This window comes from Prionailurus viverrinus, chromosome A3, assembly GCF_022837055.1.
Source record: "Prionailurus viverrinus isolate Anna chromosome A3, UM_Priviv_1.0, whole genome shotgun sequence".
NCBI classification, from domain to species: domain Eukaryota; kingdom Metazoa; phylum Chordata; class Mammalia; order Carnivora; family Felidae; genus Prionailurus; species Prionailurus viverrinus.
This window is the reverse complement of record NC_062563.1, coordinates 27,803,207-27,825,345: the sequence shown is the minus strand read 5'-3', so window position 1 is coordinate 27,825,345 and position 22,139 is coordinate 27,803,207. Positions and strand designations below refer to the sequence as shown.

Below are 22,139 nucleotides of genomic sequence, written 5' to 3'. Positions count from 1 at the left end.
TCCCTCTCTCTCTGCCCCTCCCCTGCTCATGCTCTCCCTGTCTCTCAAAAATAAATAAACATTTAAAAAAAAATTGTAAGTTAAAAAAAAAATAAAATGTGTTCTCCCTAAATTTTCATTTCATCTCTTGCTTTTCATCCCATAACAGTATGACAGAGCCAGTTTTCCACATCAGGACATTACATTGTCATTCTTTTTAACAGTTTTGTCACAGACTAGCTATGTGACCCTGCACAGGTTGTTTAACCTCTCTGAATCTTGGTGTGCTTAATCTCTAACTGGGGGCTAAAATGTAGTGGCACTAAAATGAAATAAAATAAAATAAAATAAAATAAAATAAAGTAAAATAAAATAAAATAAAATAAAGTAAAGTAAAGTAAAGTAAAATAAAATAAAATAAAGTAAAATAAAATAAAATAAAGTAAAGTAAAGTAAAATAAAATAAAGTAAAATAAAATAAAATAAAATAAAATAAAATAAAATAAAATGTAGTGGTCCCACAGGGTGACTATGAGAATTAAATGCGTTCATATATACAAGGCATCTTGCATAGTGCCGGACACATACTAAGCACTCAAAAAAACAGTAACCCTTGTTGTTAATAACTCCATGTTTAGCTGCATGATAATTTATTTAACCAGTTCCACCCATACGGTCACTTAGTGTGGTATGTTTGCAGAGACAGCCACAACAATTCCTCCCATTCTGGTACGCATGACTCTTTGCAATATGACTTCGGTGCATTTGTCATCTAGAGATGGAGTCTGTTTCTACTCTCCTTGATTCTGAGCTGGCCACGTGATGGGCTTTGCTCAATAAAATGCAGCGAAAGTGACGGTCCAGCACTTCTGAGCCTAGGCCTCAAGGGGCCTTGCTGCTTTTTGTTCTTTTCCCTTTTGGAGGCCATCATGTGAGGAAGCCTGAGCTAGCTGCTGAAGAAACCACATGAAGAAGAACCAAGGCCCTTAAGCCAACAGGCCCAGTCAACTGTCAGACATGTATATGAGCCTGTATTGGGCCAGCCGGCTTGCCAATACGCTCAGTAAAGGGGCACTTGGATGGCTCAGTCGGCTGAGCGTCTGACTTCGGCTCAGGTCATGATCTCACAGTTTGTGAGTTCAAGCCCCGCGTCAGGCTCTGTGCTGACAGCTCGGAGCCTGGAGCCTGTTTCGGATATTGTGTCTCCCCCTCTCTCTGCTCTTATAATAAACAAGCAAATAAATAATTATTAGTCTAACCCATTCTGTTTTGGGGTGCTTTGTTAAGCAGCAACAGAAAGCTGATACAGTTAGGTCTAGTGCAGAGAGGACGACCCATGTTGGAATGCAAGTGACTTTTGTCACGTCTTATAACCTCTCTTCACTTCAGTTTCCTCATCTGAGAATGGAATACATTAGTTCCTACCTCATCAGGCTGATGTGAGGATTCAATGAGATGATGAACATTCACTGTGAGGCTCAGGGCAAGTACTTCAACTCCTAACTGTGATTATTTGCAGGGAGTCTACACTGAACGGTTATAATGTGGGGTGCCAGGAAGAATAAGTGACGAAGATAACTGAGCTGGTCTTTGGAGGCTCCGTAACTACATGAACACCGGAGAATGGGACTTGGGACAAGAGATCTATATCAGGCTGGCCAGGAAGATGGCAGCGGTTGGCGCTCATCTCTGCCCTGCTTAGTGCCAAGGATTGTATGTGCGTGCCTGGGTGAGCCCTCTGTGTGAGGTCATGGGTGGAGGCTGGAACTGGGTGCAAGAACCAAGAACTGACACTGTAGGAGGGCCTTAGACCATAGGAAGGGTGTGAGGGATAAGCCTAGGGAAATATCCCCATTCTTCTCAACGTGAAATCTCAGACTCCTCCCCCTGGACGGCATAAGCCCCGCCCATCTCTCCCGCCGTATGCCCTCCGCTTCTCCCCCTCACTCGCTGCACTTCAGCCATCCTGGCCTCCTTCCTCAAACTTATCCAACTCTTCCCTGCTCGCGGATCTTTGTACTCACTGCTCTCTTCTCCGAGGGAATTTCTGAACCACTCATGCTATGGCTCTCCCACTTCTATTCGTTTTCACAGCTACTTATCTTTTTCCTTCATAGCAATTATTGTTGCGTGAAACTACATTTCACGCGTATTGTTTTTCACTCTAGAAAGTGGGCTCCACAAGGAATTGGTATCTGTCTTGCTCGTACCCCACCCCCAGCACTGTCTGGCTCAGAACAAGTGATGAATCGCTAGCTGTGAACTGAATAAATGTGAACAAAGGAGCCATGAGAGCCAACAAACAAACAAAAAACAAAAACCATGGTCCGAGAGCTAAGTGGAAAGCCAGTCATTTCCTAAAAAAGGTCTTCATGAAAATCTTGGGATCAGCTTCTCCAACCTTCTCAGTCCACAGGTGGGGAAACAGGCCCAGATAACAGACCGGCCCACTTGAGAGCACCCAGAGAGCCATTACCATAGATGCCCAGCCCACTGGGGGTCAAATGCTGCAGACCTGTCTGGCAAATGAGGCCCAGAGAAGGTCACAGCCACCTCCTTGAGGCCATCGCTGTACATCTGAAGCTGTGGCCACCCCCATCCTATAGGGGAGGAGATCGTCTCTTTGGGAACAGAGGTGCCAGTAAGCTGACAAACTGTGAAAGGAGGGCTGGAGAGGGTGGGAAGGCCCATTCCTGGGCCAGGCAGCTGTTCTGAGGCAGCTCAGGGATAATAGCTGGTACGAAAATAACCCAGTGTCCTCACCCTTGTTCCAGCCCTCACACCTCTGCCCCACCAGAGGTGAGGCTAACACTTGAATTCCTCTCAGTAACACACGAGGTTTTAGCAGGGCCTGCGCAGAGGACAGTGATCATCAGACCCAGCCCTGTCCACTGGGGGCTCACAGTCTGATGGAGGAGGCAGGCTAGGGACCTGTCAGGCTGCAGAGTGACCGCACCTACGTCTGGGGACGTTCAAGGGAGGGATGATCCCCAGAAAAAGGACCCCTGAATTAATTTGATTAGCCAGTTCAGGAGGTGACCCTAACAGAAGTAACCGCCAGTGCAAAGGGAGAGAGGCAACACAGATGAGCTGCAGGAATAGTTTGCAAGCTTTCGTGGGTAGAAGCATCAGAAATCTGAGAGTGGAGGCACAGAACAGGAGGCTAGAAATGGGAGCAGTGTCAAAAAAGGTGGGGAATTGGGGCTGACCAATTTATGCGGGAATTCGGATGTCAAGAGAACTTGGGCTATCTTTGGTGCACCAAAGGAGAGACCTGGAAGATTTTAATCCACGAGGATGCCGTGATCAGGCTTGCAAGATAGAAAGTGCCCTGTAGCTGCTTTGGGGGAAGTTGCCCAGGCGGGCGGGGAGGATGACGGGTGGCGGACTGAAGGGAGAGAATACACTTCATTCTAGATAGGTAGTTCTAAATAGGTCTCCTGCAGGAGGAAGGAATAAGGTCTCAAGTCTCTACAGGGCTTGGATCGTCACTCGCTCCACTCCTGCATCACACCACCCCGAGGGTCCAACTTCCGTTCGTTTGTCGCGAACTCAAAGTTTGAGTAGACAAAATGTACTGCTGGAACCCTAACCCTAGACGAGGGGTCCGAGCAGCCGACTTCAACTCCCAAAATGCTTTGCTTTACAGCTCTGCAGGTCGCGCATGCTTCAGGAAAGGCCGGCTGGCTCGTCCACTGGGGCGACTCGTCAGCTGGGTGAAGTGCGGGAAACATAGGGACCGCCATCTTAGCTTGGGGCAAACCAATTGTACACGTACGGGAGTTTCGTCTTCTTTCTGTCGTCAGTTCCTACCAGGTGCTGAGACAAAACGCGCTTCATCGCTGCAAATCTCGTTAGTATGCTTTCTGGCGACAATTTCTCCCATTTCGCGCCCCCAGTCCGGAACGGCACCTGCAGGGACCCCTTAGCACATCCCAGCATGGCCGCACTCTGCCGGAGTCTGCGTGGGGCGGAGTCGGAAGCGGTCCCGCCCCGCCTCCTGGTAGGAAGGGGGTTTCCGCTTCCGGCAGCGGCGGCTGCAGCCTCGCTCTGGTCCCTGCGGCTGGCGGCCGAGCCGTGTGTCTCCTCCTCCGCCGCCGCCATATTGTCTGTGTGAGGAGAGGGGAGAGCGGCCGCCGCCGCTGCCGCTTCCACCACAGGTACTGTGGGAGCCGCCAGGCGAGGTCGTTGGTGTGTGGAGGTGGGCCCGGGATAGGACAACGGGTCGCGGTCGGCCCTCGCGCTCCCAGCGGACTCCCAAACGGCCCATCGCCTTCCCCTGCCCCCCCCCCCCCCTTACACACACCAGCCGAGGCCCCTGCAGCCCATCGGGGAGGCCTGGGGCCACCCTTCAGGACCGCGAGCGAGGCTTGCGGGGCAGAGGCTGATGTGAGGGTGGGAACTGGCTTTCTGGAGTCCCGCTTACGGCGGGGGAGAGGGCTGGACCGGGGCGGGGACTAGGGGGCAACTTGGAGGAGGGGGTCGCCCGAGGGGGAAGGGAGCTTGAGGGGTGGGGCCACAGGGGGATGCTGGGGGAGGGTGCCTAGGGGAGTGGTGCTTGATGGGTAGGGTGGGGTGAACCCTCCCGGGAAGCGGAGCAGCTGGAGTGGGGGCCTTCCAAGGGTCCCCGTGGGCCGGGCCGGGCTTCCCACCTGCAGACTGGGGTGCCAAGAGGAGGGAACCCCGCGCGAGGTCGCTGGGAAGAAAGGGGGGAAGGGACCGCGAAGTGGGGCAGGATGGGTGGAGTTGGGAGTTCAGGGTTAGTTGGGAGCCTGGGTGGTAGAGAAGTATGTAGAATGGAAGGTTGGCCAGCAGTACCCAGCCTAGTTGGTGACCTTTCGAAAGAGTAGGACTTCTATTTTGTTTTTTTTTGCTGCTGCTGTTGTTGTTGTTTGTTGTTTTGCAGCGTCGGAACGTTTCTAGTCTAAGCAGGTGATGGGTGGAGCTTCGGTAGTTTGTTTTTGGAAAGCGAAGTCAGGGTGGGAAGAAGTCGCTTCTTGACTCTTGGCTATTGTGGGGAGGGAAGAGTTCCGAAACGAAGGTGGTGCATTGACTTGGGAAGGACTCGGTTGCCTTGAAGCTGCTGAGGTCTGTGGGAAGGGGGCACGGGGAGAAGACGTGCCAAGAAAACGGGAAGGGGACGATTTCAGCAGGAGTTAGGAGGCTGCGTTACACCTAAGGAGTGGCGGTGTCGGCCAGGGCTAAGGAACCAGAGGGCCTGGGTTCTCAAATGTCAGTGCCTTTGCTACTTAGCTGTGCGCCCCGATCTCTGTAAGCCTTGGTTTTCCTATCTGTAAAGTGGGGGCCGTAGTATTTCCTAGGTCGTACGTTTACGGTGAGCGGTAAAAAAAGGATACTTTGTGTCGAGTGCTTACCGCAGTACCTGGCAGGTAGTAAGCGCTTGATAGGTTAAAGGGACCAGCTGCTATATTTAGGGGTCCTCTGTTCTACCTAAAATGTGTGGTCAGGAACCAAACGGTGGGCGAGACTTCAGAATATTACCCTTGTGGAAATTGCTGCAGTGTTTTGTTTCGTTGTAAGTCGATTTGGCGTAACTGGCTTGGTGGGCCCTTGAAAGACCAGGGCCAATAGCAGGTCTCCCTCGTGTCATTTAAAAAACCAAAAACCAAAAAACGTCAACTGCTGTTTGACCTGGGCACCCTCATCCTTCTGTGACTTTGAAATACTTGACTTTCATTTGCTATTGGGGGAGGGTGTACAACTTGAAGAAAGAAAAGATTTGAAGTTTGCTTGGGTTGATGTATCCACTGATTACAAAGTTAGGTTACCCTGGGGCAACTTTTTTTTTTTTTTTTAAACCCGACATGCCCGGTTATGTCCTCCTGTATGGAATACAGTAGCGAAGAGAAGCACACGTTGAAGGGGAACGTTAGGTTAGTTTCTGTGTAATGGGTTTCTTGCCTTGCTGTTTGGGGATGAAACAAGTGGCAGCTTCTTTTCCACAGTGTATTTTTAGTTCTCCTGTTGCCTAGCCACTGTTACAGGCTGAGTCGTTGATTTTACTGTTGTCTCTGTCTCTGAACAGATACCTTAACTTCACATACTCCTTTGGAGAAAGGGGAAATTTTCTTCAGGAACTGAGTTGAAAGCCTTCCCTTAGGGTTTGGGTGTGGGGTAGACAGAATGATACCCTCCCCAACAAAGATGTCCATACTCTAATTCCCAGAATCTGTGAATGTGTTACATGGTAAAAGGGACTTTGCAGATCTCCTTAGAGTCAAGAATCTGAAAATAGGAAGATGATTCTGCATTTCATGGATGGACCCAATCTACTGACACGAGACCTTGAAAGCAGAGAACTTGACCCCACCTGGGAGTCAAGGGAGGGCAGAAGGGTGAACACAGAGATTGCGACCGTGAGAAGGACTCCGTTTGCTGTTGCTAGAGGGGGCCACAGGGAAAGCATGGGAAGGAATATGGTCGGCTCCAGTGGCAGAGACCAGCCCCAGCTGACAGCCGGCACTAGGAAATGGAGACCTCAGTCCTACAACCACCAGAAACTGATTGTGACCAACAGCCAGAATGAGCTAGGAAGTGGATTCTTCCCCCAGAGTTTCCAGCAAGGAATATACCTTGATTCTGGCCTCGTGCCCTAAGCAGAAGACTTAGCCAGAGCCCGCGTAACTTCTGACCTACAGAAACTTCTGTGACCTGAGATAATAAATTTCTGTTGTTTGAAGCCACTCCTGTTTGTGGCAGTTTGTTACCGCGGCAGTAGAACCTTGTATCGACTTTTGGTACCCGGAGTGGGGTACTGTTACCTAAAAATGTGGAAGTGGATGAAGGCCAGAACATTTTTGAGGAGCATGGTAGAAAAGACCTACAACAGATGGTAGAAATATGGATGTTGACTCCTAGGGAGGGCTCAGGGGGAAATGAGGCAGGTATTAGAAACTGGAGGAAAGAGGATCCTTGTTACTTAGTGGCAAGTAAGTTTAGAATTGTATCCTGTGGTTATGTGGAAAAGAGAACTAGTAAGTCATAAACCTGGCTATCCAGTGGAGATTTCCAAGCAAAGTGTGGAAGGTGGAGCCTGATGTATTTGTGCCTGTGAGTCTGACTAACAACAGGGAACCCCTATGAAATTTACGTAAAGTCCATGAGGTCCTTGAGGATTTTATACTGACAGAAACGATGCCAGCTTGGATTGAAAGACATAGTATGAAAGTTAAAGAGGTCTGTTAAAACCCCCCAAAGTCTAGGCAGGAAACGGGCTGGTAAACTCAGGTGTGAGTGTGCTGCTTTTTGTTAAAATGTGGGTGACTCAGAAGCTGGAACCAAGAGCCCAGAGAGGTGGAGCTGAAAGCTACAGAGGATTTTTCCCTGCCTTTGAAATGGAATGGAGTTTGCCCAGATTTTGAAACCGCTTTGGACCAATGGATCTGTTTTCCATTTTCCTTTTTTGGACTGGGAATTCTATAACTGTTGCCCTATACCTGTCCCACCCTTGTGTATTGGAAGCAGGTAGCTTGGTTTTTGTTTTCAGAAATTGTGCCCCAGGAGTTCTTATTGTATTATACACAAAGCCTCATCCACACCTGATTTAGATGATGAGATTTGGGACTTTTTAATTGATGACCTTTAGGTGAGATTTTGGGATTTTGAGTTGATGCTATAATGGAATGAGACCTTAGGATGGGATGGATGTATTTTGCAGTTGGGAAAGATAATGAATCAATGGAGGTCAGAGGGTGGGGGCTGTGGTAGATGAAATGACACCCTGCCTTCCCTCTCCCCCCAAAAATGTCTGTACCCTAATCCTGGAATCTGAATATGTTAACATTATATGGCAAAAGGGACTTTGCAAATGTAATTATGGTTTAAGTGTCTTAAGATAGGAAGATTATCCTGGATTTTCTGAGTGGGGCCAATCTAACATGAAGGCAAAGAACTTTCTCCAGCTGGAGTCAGAGAGATGGGTCAGAAGTTAGAGATTTGAAACATGAGGGGAACTCAACCCACCATTACTGGAGGGGGCCTCATGGAAAGCATGTGGACAGCCCCTTGCTGACCGCTAGCAAGGAAATGGGGGCATCCATCATAACAACCACAAGAAACTGAACTCAGCCAGCAGTCTAAATGAGCTTGGAAGCAGATTCCTGTCCCTGCCCCAAGTGTCAGCAAGGAACAGAGCAAGGTGGACATCTTGAGGGTTTTTTTTTTTTTTTTTTTTTTTTGGTCTTGGGAGACCCTAAGCAGAAGATCCAGCCAAGTGCACCTGATTTCTGGCCTATAGAAACTGTGAGATAATAAATTTGTGTTGTTTTATGTTTGTGGTCATTTGTACAGCAACAGTAGAAAACGAATAGAGGCCTTTTGCTGATTTTATTTAAAACTTTCGGGGGGATAGGGGTACCTGGGTGGCTCAGTTGGTTGAGCGTCTGACTTCCACGCAGGTCACGATCTCACGGTTGTGGTTCGAGCCCCACTTTGGGCTCTGTGCTGACATCTCAGAGCCTGGAGCCTGCTTCCAATTCTGTGTCTCCCTTTCTTTCTGCCCCTCCCCACTCATGCTCTGTTTCTCTCTCACAAATAAATAAACATTAAAAATAAAAATAAAAAAAGAATTTCAGGGGGATTGTTTTCTAAAGAACAGAAGTAGCAAAGATTATTCTGCAAAGTGATTTGGTTCTAGAAGACTTCACAGAGTAATTGTGTTGAGTAGAACCTATGCCTTTTCCTTAGTGTTTAAATATCCTGTTACTGCCCTTAAATACAATTGGAATTGGCTAGATGACTAGCATTGAAAAATGTGGATTCTGGAGCTCTAGGCCATTTTGGTAGGATTTCTATAAATTGATGACTTTTCCTTGCCTATAATAAATGTCTTGAATAAATGACATAATTTCTTCATTAATTTTTATTGGCTGAATAAAGCAATAAGTTTATATGACAGCCTTTTAAAGACTTACTTCTAACTTTTTAGAGGAGATGGAAATGGGTGATCTTTTTTTGTGAATTGATAACCACCTATACACAGTAGTCTGTTCTTTTTACCCTTCCCACCCCAACCCGAAGTTGTTGTAACGTCTTTTCTCCCTGTCTTTGTCATTTGAGGTTAAGAGTCACATTTGGGAATTATAATTGCAGTATGGAGTTCTAACTTTTAAGAAAGGCTGTCCTGCCGCAGTATCCTGCTGATTTGATTCATAAAATGTAGACTCTCAACTTTAGTGGGGACTTCAGAGGATGGAGGAAAGGAGACCACTTCTTTTCAATTTAGTTACCTGAATAGAAAGATGATTACAAAATTAGAACATTTCAGGGTATGAAGGCCTTTTTAAGATTATGTATTTGACTTTTGGGTTCAGAGTAAAGGAAATTGGGCCACATGAAGGTTAAGTAGCTCAACCTGGTATCAGCCCTGGAGCTGGCCTAGAATCCTGGTCCAGGCAGTGGAGATACATGGCTTTTGAACTGTATTCCTTGTGCACTCCCTGCCTTGCCCTTTTTCTAGGTTTTACCTTGGACAGATTCTCTCTGCCTCACCTTCCTTGTGGAGTCATTGTGAGAATTGAGATAGCGTAACACATTTAACAGTACCTACCATATGAAGTGCCCCAAGGATGTTAACTGTTGTAACATTTATGATAGTTGTTTTGGCAACTATATGACAACTTCTGCATAGTCCCGTTAGTTTGTATAAATTTAGAAACAGAACTGGTGAAGTTTAGCACTGGATTAGGTATAAGGTCTTAGCACTTTAAGGGAATGATAATGTTTGTGATAGTTGATTTAAAATGAGAAACTGGTTGGGGTGCCTGGCTGGCTCAGCCGGTAGAGCATGCAACTCTTCATCTCAGGGTTGTGAGTTGGAGCTCCACATTGGGTGTAGCATACTTATAAATAAAATCTTAAAAAAAGAAATGAGAAACTGGATTTGATCCTTGGTCTGTTAAATTCATTGAGTGACCTGGGCCAAGTTTGTTTCCCAGGAGTATTAGTGTGTTTGTATACCTGAATTTTTTTGAACTCCTAAGATGGATAATTTCAAAAGTGGTATATCATTTAGCTATTTTTTAATAGAAATCTGGGCCAGCTAGCTTTTCAAACAAAGAAATTCCTTCAGGATTAAGGAAAAGGAATTGCTGTCATTGTAACAAAGGGTATAGGGTTATAGACATTTGGTATAGTATTGGGTTATAGACAATTGGTAGTTTTTCTTAAATATTTGATATGCTCTGGGATAGATTTCAACAGACCTAGTTGTTGACCAGATACCCTTCTTTTCCCACATAGGAATCAAGGATTGAGTCTTTTTAAAAGTTTAAGGTGAAAGCATTCACAGAACCCTGCTAGGAGCGGTATTTCATTGGTTTCTACAAATTCTGTGTCATTCAGCCTTAGACATGAGAAGCCTACTTAGCAACAGTTGCTATGGTGGGCAAGCTTTTTTTTTTACATTAGTGGTAATAGTGTTTTCTTGCATAGAAGATACCGGGTTATCTGAAGTGAGGGTTTTAGCATTAAATACCAAGATACATTTAGAATAATCTTTTATAATTTATATGTGTCACATCTTAAATGCCCTTGTATTGGCTACTTTTTTCTTTTCCTTTTATACTTTCTGATCTTTTGGATTATTCTGACAGGTTTTTACCAGCTGAAACATTTTAATCTGCTTGGAAAAGTGAACACTTGGAATTTTTCTGAAGTTATGACTAATGTACTAATGGGCATTTCTCAATTTAGCTATCTCATTAATGTGCTATAAATTTTAAGAAAGCAACCCTGTGAAAAATGAGTGGGTAAATTATATTCCTAAAAAATTGAATCATGTCCTATCAGAAAATACAAAATAGCCATTTTAGGTTATTGAATTTATAACCAGTGAAAAGGTGTTACTTGTTCAGCAGATCCTGAATGCCTGCTACATGTCTGGTAGGTGCTATCATAAGGATTTCTAAAATTAAAAAAAAAAAACTTGAGTATTTTATTTATTTTTGAGAGAGAGAGAGAGTGTGAGCAAGGGAGGGGCAGAGAGAGAGGGAGACACAATCCCAAGTAGGCTCCAGGCTTCAAGCTGTCAGCACAGAGCCCCATGTAGGGCTTGAACCCACAAACAGTGAGATCATGACCTGAGCCAAAGTCAGATGCTTAACCGACTGAGCCACCCACGTGCCCCTAAGAATTTCTAGATTGTCCCTGTTCCCAAGCTTACAGTTGAATGACATTTTGTAATCCTATATCATTCCACAATGTAGTACCTTTCTGAAATGTTTTCTTGTGAAAACTCCTACTGGCTTTGTGTCTTAGGTATAGACACAGAAATCTGGGTGGGGGAGGGATTGAGAATTTCTCATTCTTAATGGAATTCTTTAACGGAGACTGCGGGAAGGGGTGGGGGGGTGCGCAACAGGATAGCTGGAAAGAACTCCATCTTTGGAGTGAGATGACCATATTTGGAGGTTACTTAACCTCTCAAACCTGGATTTTGCTATCCAATTAGGGTAGCAGCTACCTTGAGCCATTTATTAACCTTCAGTTTTTTCATCTTTAAATGGGGGTTAGTAGTACTTACCTCAGATGTTCTTGTGAGGATTAATAACTAAAGTACCAGCTAATGTTTTCTCTGAGTTACTGTGAGGATGAAGAGTTATTTTATAAAATACTGGATGCCTGACTAATGTGAGTTCTTTCTCTTTGCTGTCAGTGAAGACCACGTGTTCATTGCAGTGCTACTGCTCTTTATTTTCATTTTCTGCTGCCAGGAGTTCTTATTTTTTAATGAGGCCTTTTGACCCGTACTTCCTGTTTCTGGTGTGTCCTGCTGGGTGAGTGAGGTACTGAATTGCTATTTAGGGGTGGGTCGGGTATGTAAGTTACACCCAGTGTAGATTGCCTCGGTTGCTCGGGTACAGCATACACTGCCAGAGTGGTTATCTAGTCTTGGTGAATCTAGGGTTCTCTTCTAGGTAGAGATGTGAATCTGCCTAGCTCATACTCAGGGAAAGTTCAAGGTTTGCTCACCTGTAGCCTTGTGGACCTGGATCAGAGGTCTTATTCCCCAGTGGTTTGATCACAGTTTACTTGTACTTGCGTATTATGTGTTAGGAATATGTTTGGAGGAGAACTTTTTCCTGTGTTAACATTTTCTCTATGTCCTATTCTCTCAGGTATGATCTTAACTTTCTTGTTTGCTCTGAATTTTGCGATCAGACACTTGGTAGGCAAAGCAGGAACCTATCTTTATCAGTACTTTAAAGTACATAAATCATTCTACGTATTTATGACTATATAGACTGAATATATATATAGCCATCTGCTTTGGAGTTGGTCTTATATCTTCGAGCCGGAGAGAGGGAGAGAAAGAACCTTAAGATCTTAAGCGGGCTCCACACCCAGTGGAGAGCCTGACCCGAGGTTCCATCTCACGACCTGAGCCAAAATCAAGAATTGGACACCTGACCGAGCCACCCAGGTGCCTCTTCCATCTTTTAAAACCCGATTTTTATACCATTGTCTCCTGGTGACCATCCCATTCAGATAAGAGACTAATGAAGGCTCCTGATTGTTAAAACTCACATCCTCCACCCTTCACCTTGCCTCCAAATTTAAAGCAACCCATTTCGTTGTAGTATGTATCATAGGCTGTTATTAAATCAGTGTGCAGAATTAGGGAAGTAGTGTTTAATTAGTGAAAATAACCTATTTACGCTTTGAATCCTAAACAGAGTAGGATTAAAATCTGGCCTCCTTCACCTAGTAATCCTTTGATCTTTGGCAGGTCATATAACCTCTGAACCTGTTTCTTTTTTCTTTCTTTCTTTCTTTCTTCTTCTTCTTCTTCTTCTTCTTCTTCTTCTTCTTCTTCTTCTTCTTTTTAATGTTTAATTATTTTTGAGAGAGCACAAGCATGGAGGGGCGGGGGAGGGGGGCAGAGGATATGAAGCAGGCTCCGTGCTGACAGCAGAGAGCCCGATGTGGGGCTCAAACTCATGAACTGTGAGTTGGTGACCTGAGCCGAAGTCAGATGTTTAACCGACTGAGCCACCCAGGAGCCCCTGAACCTGTTTATTTCTAAAATGGGAGTTAACATTTCCTCCCATGCTTGGTTTATAAGAGGCATTCAAATGGAAAGCAGTAGTTATTATTACATACATAAATGCTGGATTATACTTTACTCTAGATCACAAATGAAGTTTTCTGTCTTTGGGTTCCAGAGGGTTGTGGCCAGTGGAACAAAGTTTCAGATTGTGACTTTATTTTGATTGTGTTGCCTGGTAAAATGATATACAGATGAAGACTTCTTTGCCCATCATTTATTCTGTATTATTGGAGACAGTACTGGACTTCAAATTTATGTCAGATGTTTGAGGTAGAGCTGCCTTAATTCAAGTAAGTCAAACTGCTTGGGTTTTCTTATGATACTTCCCTTCATTGGAAGACCTCCCACTGTTGCTATGTTATTTATGTAACATTGACACTTTGATTCTTTTTCTGGCTTAAAGGTAGAGAAATGAAATTCACACAGAGCCCAAATGCTAATGTTTTTTGTTATTTCATACTTGCTGGTTTGCTTTATGGGAAAGCTTGAGTGTGTTGCCTTTTAAAACAGAAATGTTGTAAATTTTGTAGATGGGAATAAAGACAGGAGGCCCCATACTGTGTTAGGATTGTAATGTCTTAAATATCCTGCAGGTTTATGTAAGCAATAACTATGTGAGTTATCGAGTATTATTGTGAATATTTATATTTCAAATTTGGATCCTTAACAGGGCCAGAAGAAACTTAGGCTGTTGACTTTGAATGGGTAGTTCTTGCTTATTCGGTGTGTACTTGGAGTCTCAGGATTTGAGGGTCAGAGTGGGTTAAGGGAACTGTCAAGGAGCTAATTGTTAACCTTGTCTATATTTCCCCCAATTTAAGAAACAAAACACCACTACTTACATGGCATTAGCTTGATAGATGAGAGAGAATATTGTCCATGACCTTGAGATAAGAAAGTAGAATCATTATAAAGTGGAGCTGGAAAGGTAACTTCATTTAATCTTACATTCATGTTTACCATTAACCTGTTTGTTTGTTTATTTTGGCTTATTCTTCCAAGTTAGGGTTATGAAGCTTATGTTATGTTATTTTATTTTATTTTATTAATCTCTGCACCCAGAATGGGGCTCAAACTCACGACTCTGAGTTCAAGAGTTGCACGCTCTTCTGACTGATCCAGCCAGGTGACTCAGATTAGGAGGTTTAGTTTGTGTTTGTTTTTGGTTTTTGTGCCAATGACCTACATACAAGTAGGTGGTCTTTCAGAAGAAGTCATTGTTCATTAATGGTTATATCTGGATTAAGAGGTTGGAAAAGATGATTATATGTATATCCCTTGAAACAAGGGGAGTTATGAAATAGTTTTTTCAACTTACTGCATGGATTCTGACAGTTTCAGCTTGTGATCTCTATGTTATTTAAACTTGGATTTTTCAGCCAATGTGCTATATTAGCCTGTATTAGCGTGAGTTAACAGATGCGCTGAGGTACTGGTCCCCTCAGCCCTCTGGCCATTTGTGCAGGCTACATACAGGGCATCCAAGCCAATGTCTTTAGGTCCAAAAGTCTTGATCACTCATCCCAGTGTGCCATACAAATACTACTTTCTCTTGGTGTTTTGAATTTTAAAAAGGCAATAAGCACTGATTTAGAAGTTTGGTAATTGAGGTTTTTAACAGTTTTAAGATGCAAAAGGCCGCCAATCTTAAGATAATCTTGGCTTTAAATTTAGAAAAGACTATTTTAAAGTATCTCTCAGATCTAAAGTAATTCTCTTTCCACATACAATTGAAGAGATACACTTTTAAAAGTTAGGGGTGCCTGGGTGGCTCCGTCTGTTAAGCATTTGACTACTGGTTTTGGCTCAGATCATGAGCTCATGGTACGTGTGTCCCATGCGTTCTGGCCCCACCTTGGGCTCTGCACTGATAGCCTGCTTGGGATTTCTCTCCCTCTCCTGCTGGCATACTTTCTCTCTCTCTCTCTCTCTCTCTCTCTCTCTCTCTCTTTCTCTGAATGAATGAACAAATGAACAACCATAAACGACTCAAATTTAGACATTTGAAAGAAATTCAGGTTCTGGGGCACCTGAGTTAAGCTTCCGACTGACTTCAGCTCAGGTCATGATCTCACGATTCGTGGGTTCAAGCCCCACATTGGACTCTGTGCTTACAGCTCAGACCCTGGAGCCTACTTGGAATTCTGTGTCTCCCTCTCTGCCCCTCCCCTGATTGCACTCTGTCTCTCAAAAATAAATAAACATTAAGAATTAAAAAAAAAAATTTCAGGTTCTTTTTTATACAGTGAAACAAAACTAAAGTGTCCTTGCTTAGAACTGTTGTCCTCACCTGACTCTGAATACCACCTTATCTTTTCTGAAATTGACAGTTTGTTAATCATTCATCAAGCATAGGTCTCCTGCTAGAACATAAATTGGAACCTAGGATACATTGTCTTCCTCTCTCCCTTCAGGAAAGAGTGGGATAATATATTGTACTTAGTTTGAGAAATTTAATGGTTTAATACTTATGAAAATTATCAAGTTAACCTTTTTAAATGTATATTTTACAATGTTTAAAGGGGACATTACCTTTTGTCTCTGATTTTTTTTTTTTTAAGTTTCATTTATTTATTTGAGAGACAGTGAGTAGGGGAGGGGCAGAGCAAGAGGGAGAGAGAGGATCCCAAGCTGATAGCACAGAGCCCTACATGGAGCTTGATGTCATGAACCATGAGACCATGACCTGAGCCGAAATCAGGAGTTAGGATGCTCAACCCACTGAGCCACCCAGGGCCCCTAACTCAGAAATTATTAATTCTCCTGGGGTTTACAGATTCCTCTGGGCCTGTAATAGAAACTACAGATCTTTTCTTCACAAAAATATACCTGCACATGCTATTTTGTATATACTTTTAGGAGTTTCATTTACCTCTGATCTCATTGATGGACTCCATTTTCAATGCCATAATTTATGTAGCCCAAATAAGTTTCGCCTTTTCATTCATTATTTTTAGTACTGTAACCAATTTACCTGATTTATCATTTGTCACACTATTAGTCTTTCAACAAATATTTCTAGACCATATGTCAGCTTTAGTGTTAGATTCCTGAGGATACAGAAGCACTATTCTCTGCCCTTGGAGTTTTGTTTAGCTAAAAAGATGTGTACGATGACCATGCTAGATGGAAGGGGTAAGCAAAGAGTGCTGTTGACGTGCAGAGGAAGGGCGTCGGCCATTAGAATTTTTCTGTAAATCCATGTTTGGTTCTGCATTTCTTTTTTTCTTTTTTTTAATGTTTATTTTTGAGGTGGGGGGCAGAGAGGAGGGAGATGCAGAATTAGAAGCAGGCTCCAGGCTCTGAGCTGCCAGCACAGAGCCCAACATGGGGTTAGATCATGACCTGAACAGAAGGTGGGTGCTTAACCAACTGAGCCACCCAGGCGCCCTGGTTCTGCATTTCTTAATTGGCAAAAAGCGTCTCGTGAATTGGAATTCTAAATGGTCTGAAATTGAGAACGTAAATGTGCTTGCCATTGCATGTAATAATGCTGAACATTTTCTTTGTCTGTATCCACCCCCCAGTTACCTTTGTAAAATACGTAGTATTGATTAATTTTCTAATCTTATACATGTATTTAGTATAGAGCAGGGATTGCTAACTCAAATACCTACAGGAATCAGACCAGTAAGATAAATGAATAGAGCTGTCCAGGTTTACCTGTGGCATCTCCAGTGGTTGGGTTTAGATCCCATTGTTGGATAACGTAGCTGAGGCAAGTGATTTTTTTTTTTTAATTTTTAAAAATTTTTTAAATTAAAAAAATTTTTAATTTTATTTATTTATTTTTATTTTTTATTTTTTTTTGAGAGAGAGAGACAGAAACTGAAGCAGGCTCCAGGCTCTGAGTTGTCAGCACAGAGCCTGACGCGGGACTTGAACCCACTAACCGTGAGATCACGACCTAAGCCGAAGTCAGCCGCTTAACCGTCTGAGCCACCCAAGCGTCCCTAGCCAAGTGATTTTATCAGCGCGGGAATACAGGATTATTGTTATCAGACAGATCTACCTACCTTTTCATCTTCCTTCTTTTGAGAAATTGAAGGTTAATTTGTGTGTGTGTGTGTGTGTGTGTGTGTGTGTGTGTGTGTGTTGGCAGCTAAGTCACACTTAATTATTTATAATGAAAAATTTTAACACATAATTAAACTCGATAGCTAATTGCTTTTTTAAAACACTGTGTGAAAAACTTGTACATGAATGTTCATAGCAGCATTGTTCATAGTGGCCAAAAAGAGGAAACAACCCAAATGTCTATTAGCTGATAAATGGATAAACAAAATGTAGTGCTTCCATACGGTGGATTTAGCCATAAAAAGTAATAAATTACTGTGACAGAAACGACAACATGGATGAACTTGGAAACATGCTAAATGAAAGAAGCCAGACACATAAGATCCCATTATAGGATCAATTCCATTTATATGAAATGTCCAGGATAGGCAAATCCATAGAGATAGAAAACAGATTAGTTGGGAGGTGGGCATCAGGAATGACTGCTATGGGGTATTGGGTTTCTTTTTGATGTGATAGAAATGTTCTGCAATCAGATAGTAGTGATAGTTGCACATTGTGAATTTACTAAAAACCACTGAATTGTGCACTTTAAAATGGTGGCCTTTGTCATGTGGATTTTATATCAGTTTTTAAAATTGGGGAAAAAAATACTGTGTGAGCCAAATGGGACATCGTTTGCTATAGAACAGAATGAGTAGGCTGTGAATCTAGACAATAAATCCCCATCTCTTTGTGACTTTATAGAGATTATTCTGACTTGCCTTCTGTAAAATGGGGAAGATATTACCTAGGTCTTGGACTTGTTAGGTTTAAAAGTGACAAATATAAATTCTAAGAAACAGCATTCACGTATCTTGAGAGTTGGAAGCCAGCCAGTGTTCTTCCTTACATTTTGCACCTTCCTTCCTGAAATTAGGTAAGTTAAATGATAGATCCAAGGTCATATTTAGTCTTAGTGGTTCCAGTGTTCTCGCTCTTTCTGTAACCTCATGGTGCCTTGTAAATCCAAAGTTCGGGTCTTTCAGTAATAACTATTTCCATCTATCACAGATTGTCAGGCACTGTGCTCATCACATGGGTAACACACAGCCTCATAAAAGCTTGTGGTTCCAAAGAAACATCTCTCACACATGTTGACTGGTTTCATATCTCATTGGGAAATAATAGTATTACTATTTTACCTTTGGTGTTGGTGATGGATGTGATTTCTGTAAGACTAAAGAGCGTCTTTAAAATTAGCTGTAGCGGTGCCTGGGTCGCTCAGTCGGTTAAGTATGCGGCTCTTTTCTTCGGCTCAAGTCATGATGTTCGTGGGATCAAGCCCCATGGCAGGCTGTGTGCCGACAGCTTTGGGCCTGCTTGGGATATATATATTCTCTCTCTCTCTCTCTCTCTCTCTCTCTCTCTCTCTCTTTCTCTGCCCCTCCCCCACTCACATGCTCTCTCTTCCTCTCTCTCAAAATAAATAAGCAAACATTTAAAAAATAAAATTAGCTGTAGATCAAATACTCATCATATTTGATGAGCCAAACTTCTTTCCTCGATTTTGAGCATGAACAGGTCCATACGCAAGCAAAGTTGATTTTTGACAAAATATTGTTTGTTACTGTCCTAATATTCAGTCTGCCAGACATGTATGGAATACATTACCATGCTAGGCATTTTGATAAATATAAGGCGTATACCAAGAGAAATAAATTATGGTCTAGGTTCTTGGTTTTATAATTTGTTGAGGAGAGGGAATTGCATAAACAAAACATGTGATAATGTAATGAGTATATGGGGGTGCTTTGGTCTAATAGAGGAACGTTTGGCTTGTTTGGGAGAGGCATGGAAAGGCTTCATCGTGGATATAAAACTTGGCTGATTGTTAAAGGGTGAGTAGAGTTTCTCCTAGCCGGCATTATTGGAGGTCGTAAAATTACGGGCACAGAGAAGGAGGAAAAAGCATATTCAGTACTCATTTGCTTAACATTTTAAAAGTTTTTTAACTTAAAAAAAATTTTTTTTAATGTTTATTTATTATTGAAAGACAGAGTCAGAGTGTGAGCAGGGGAGGGGCAGAGGGAGAGGGAGACACAGAATCTGAAGCAGGCTCCAGGCTCTGAGGTGTCAGTCAGCACAGAGCCTGATGGCGGGGCTCGAACTCACAAACTCATGACCTGAGCTGAAGTTGGCGCTCAAGTTTTTTTAACTTTTTAAAAGTGTTAGAAATGTCAAACAATAGTAAAAAAGACGTTAGAACAGAGGTTGTAAACTGATACCAGTTACAGTTACAGTAACTGATTAAACTGGTTATGGAACTACTTGGGGTTTTCATTTCTTCTTGTATTAGTTTTAGTAACTCTTTTTCCTCTAGAATTTCAAATTTACTGGCATAAAGTTGTTCATACTAATGCTATGTTAAATTTGTTTTAGTATACAGCATATGATATTTTACCCATTAAAAATTTTTATTTTTAATATCAGTATAAGTAAAATTGATCCCTTTTTGTGCATACAGTTTCAATGGATTTTAACACACACAGAAATTCAGGTAACCACCATCACAACCAAGACATAGAGCAGTTCTATCACTTCCGTCATGTACCCTCAGTAGTCACTCCCAGCCACCCACCTGTATTCTCTGGCAGCCACTATTCTGTTCTCAGTCACTATAGTTTTATCTTCTCAGGAATGTTATATAAATGTATCTGTGTGGCTCAGTGGCTAAGTGTCCGACTTTGGCTCGGGTCATGATCTCATGGTTCATGAGTTCAAGCCCCATGTTGGGCTCTGTATTAACTGCTCAGAGCCTGGAGCCTACTTCAGATTCTGTGTCTCCTTCTCCCTCTACCCCTCCCCACTCATGCTCTGTCTCTCTCTTAAAAATAAACAAACATTTGTAAAAATTATTTTAAAAATTTAGAAAAGGAATGTTACATAAATGGAATCAAACAATGTATAATATTTTGAAACTGGATTTTTTTTTTGTTTGTTTTTTACACAACATTGTTGCTTTTGAGTTTCATTGAAGTTGGATCAATGGTTCCTTTCCGTTGCTGAGTAGTAGTATTCCATCGTATGGATGAACCACAGTTTATCCATTTAGTTAACATTTTTTGCTGATTATGAATAGAGCTGCTGTAAATGTACATGTATGGGCTATTATGACCATAAGTTTTTATTTATCTAGGGTAAATATCTATGATTGGGATTGGTGGGTCATCTGAAAAATGTAATTTTAACTTGATAAGAAACTGCCAAATAGTTTTCCAGAACAACTATACCATTTTGCATTCCCATCAGCATTTCTGAGAGTGGTTGTTTCACATCCTTTGTAACATCAAGTATTGTCAGTATTTAACTAAAAAAAAATTTTTTTTTAATGTTTATTTTTGAGAGAGAGAGACACACACACACACAGAGTATGAGCAGGGGAGGGACAGAGAGAGAGGGAGACACAGAAGCCGAAGGGGGCTCCAGGCTCTGAGCTGTTAGCACAGAGCCCGATGCGAGGCTCGAACTCACAAAAGGCGAGATCGTGACCTGAGCTGAAGTCAGATGCCCAACCGACTGAGCCACCCAGGCACCCCAGTATTTAACTTTTTTGATTTTGAAATAATTTTAGATTTACAGAAGAGTTGCCAGTTCCCCCTAGTGTTAACATTTCACACAACTGTGACACTTTATTAAAACTAAGACGTTAACAAGGGGCACCTGGGTGGTTCAGTTGAGCAAGTGTCCAACTCTTGATTTTTGGCTAAGGTCATGATCTCATGATTCGTGAGATCGAGCCCTGTGTCAGGCTCCATGGTGCTTTGGGATTCTCTCTCTGTCTCTCCCTGTGCCCCTCCCTTGCTGGTGTATGCACGCTCAAAACAAATAAATAAACTTAAAAAAATTAACTACAGTACAATACTACTAACTAAACGACTTTATTTGGATTTTACCAGCTATGTGCTTTTTCTGTCCAGGATCCAATCCAGAATACCACATTACATTTAGTTGTCATGTCTCCTTAGTCTTCTCCAGTCTGTGACAGTTTTTCAGTCTTTCCTTGATTTTCAAGACTGACACTTTTGGAAAAGACTGGTAAAATTGTAGAATGTCCTTCAGTCTAGGTTTGACTAATGTTTTCTCATGATTAGATTATGGTTATGAATTTTTAAGAATACCACAGAGACGGCATGTCTTTTCTTATCACATTGCATCAAGGTTATATGATGCCAACGTAACTTATCTTTAGTGATGTTTATGTCGTGTCTGCCATGTTTCTCTACTCTAGAGTTATTATTTCTCCTTCTACATACTTCTTCATTAGAAGGTCTTTTCTAAGTCCAACCCAACTTCCAGGGGAGAAACATTAAGTTCCAGTTCTTTGAGGGAATATTTGTGGACTGTGTTAAAACCACCAAAGAGATTAATGAGGAGATACTTAGAGGCTATGCAGATAATCCTGTTTCTCCTAAAAGTTTTGCTCCCCAAGTTAAGCATCTGTCAGTGGATCTTGGCCGCAGTAATTTACTGTTGCTGGTCCTAATGGTGATTTTCTATTTGTTCCTGAATGTATATATAAGTTGGAATTCTTATGTAGGGAAGATTTTCAAAATTTATTTAATTATTTATATAGGGCGGACTCATGGATATTTATTTTACTCTTTAGGGTTATGATCGAATTCTGTCGTTCTATCATTCAAGCTTTGGCAATGATGCTCTTTCACATTGGTTTTCATGTCCCTTCGACTGCAAGATTTGCCAGGCTATCTTGTATTTTTCCTGCCCCATTCTTGAATCAGCCATTTCTCCAAGGAGCTGTCATTTCTTTTATTGGAGAAAATTATTGAGAAACCCAAGATTGGGCGTAGTCATTGTCATTGCTACTTGTTGACACTGCTTCTAGGTGCTGTCAGTGGACAGAGCTAGGAATTTGCATTCAATAATATTCACTCTTTTGTGGTGTGCAGTTCAGTGGGTTTTGACAATGCTTAGAGCAGCAATAAATCCACCTCTACAGTATTACAAAGAATAATTTTGTTGCTTGGGGCAATCACTCCTTTGTTCTCTGTCTTTATGGCTTGCCTTTTCTAGA

General features: G+C 42.5%; 1 protein-coding gene across 2 annotated transcripts in view; it reads left to right on the top strand.

Moving 5' to 3' along the window:
* The first annotated feature begins 3,996 nt into the window (after positions 1-3,996).
* CSNK2A1 (casein kinase 2 alpha 1) overlaps positions 3,997-22,139 on the top strand; it is a 55,008-nt gene continuing 36,865 nt past the window's right edge. For both annotated transcript variants that reach the window (XM_047852116.1, XM_047852114.1), the window contains exon 1: positions 3,997-4,139. The gene's annotated coding sequence lies outside the window, so the exon portion shown is untranslated. The remainder of the gene's footprint in view (positions 4,140-22,139) is intronic.